Source organism: Pygoscelis adeliae, unplaced genomic scaffold, assembly GCF_000699105.1.
Source record: "Pygoscelis adeliae isolate BGI_AS28 unplaced genomic scaffold, ASM69910v1 Scaffold62, whole genome shotgun sequence".
Classification (NCBI taxonomy): Eukaryota; Metazoa; Chordata; class Aves; order Sphenisciformes; family Spheniscidae; genus Pygoscelis; species Pygoscelis adeliae.
In genome coordinates, this window is record NW_008824401.1 from 318,483 (window position 1) to 320,076 (window position 1,594).

Here is a 1,594-nt window from a genome sequence, read left to right on the forward strand (position 1 = left end):
TGCGGAGGGGTAAGGAGCGGGCGGGAGCGACAGTTGTTCATCTCCGTGACAGACGGTGCGGGTGAGACAGGCGGATGCTCCGGGGACAGGGAGAGCATCCTTTAAAAACCCTTTTTTCAAACAAATCCCAAAGAACGGCAGGCATTTACATTTTCTCCTGGACTGTTTTAAAGCCAAGGGTGGCAATCAAATTATAAGCAGGAGCCTGAACCAGCCTAAACGCAGAACACAGCCAAGACCTCCACACAGCAAGTGATGGCTTAAGGGCAACTGCGGTACAGTAAGTTGTTGACCATCACCCAGTTTCCAGATCCTCTTTGTGACTGGCAGTGCTGGTATCCTGCACAGCCCCAGCTCGTGAAGTGCCGAAAGAGGCAAAAAGGACCCTAAGCATTGAGTAGTCACCTGCCTTTGACTTTAAAGAGCTGAAGGTCGCTCATCCCTTCCGAGGGCTCAGCACTGGTCCAGGCAGGGCCGACAGCAAAGTGTCCCTGCAGAGGGCTAAGGAACACCATGGCCAGCGCCACGGGGGAGCAACCCCTTTGCCCACCTGCTTTATCCATTGAGTTTATGAGTTTTCTTCCTTTGTATGGTGCATGTATTATCTATTAGCAGATTAAATATAAAACATTTAATAATTACATACATTATAGCTCTAACTGTTACCACCACCTATATTTTTTCACAAGTTTAACGTTAACCAATAGAGAAGGGGTCAGTATTGTGCTAGGAGCACAAGGTATAGACACAGTCAGGTACAGATGATGACTCTTAAAATGGAGGACTGATTCAACGCTTAACTTACTCCTGTTGTGGAATCTTAAGTGCTTAAATGCACTCCGTTCCATCCTCTTTCTCCAACATTCCTTGACCAGTATTACATTGTGTTTAAGAGCATTCAGTGTGGTTCTGTATTATTAAAGCTGGTTCATTGCTCAACTTTAAGATGATCAGCCATTTAAAAATAAACTCATTCATATAATCTGAAAAACTTCTAACCTTAAGCAAAAAATAAGATGACTACATTGTTGAAGATCTATCTAGGATTACAGAAAGCAGACCCTAATATTCCTCTATATAGTAAGAATACCATATAATATAGTTTCATAGTAGTTAATCATGCCAATACTATGTGTGCGTGCATGCATGCAAGACAGTGAACAAGAGAAAGGGACACCTGCATTTGGAGCTCTTATGTGCTTCACTTTATTTTAACTAAATGCAAGTTATTGAAGATAACAGGTGCATTTCTTCTTCCACAAATATTCATTCTGAAAAGTCTCAAACTCATCAGAATGTAGAAAAATGTACCCAGAATTTGACATTTTTCAAGGGCAATGAAGAAACATCTAACTATTTCTTTGCTTCCCTCAGCCCAAACGTTTACTTTCCAAGCTGTGAGCCTGGGATGATTCCTTGGAGGAGGATGGATATAAAATACACGATACTTACTTGAAGCAGGCAGAGCCTTGAGGGAAATACAAAACACTTTGCAGTGCAATAGATAACATCAGAAATGTGGCTTCCCTTTACCTGGGGTTCCACTGAGGCAAAGGGTATTTTCTCCCCCATCCTTCCACCAACTGAACACCAC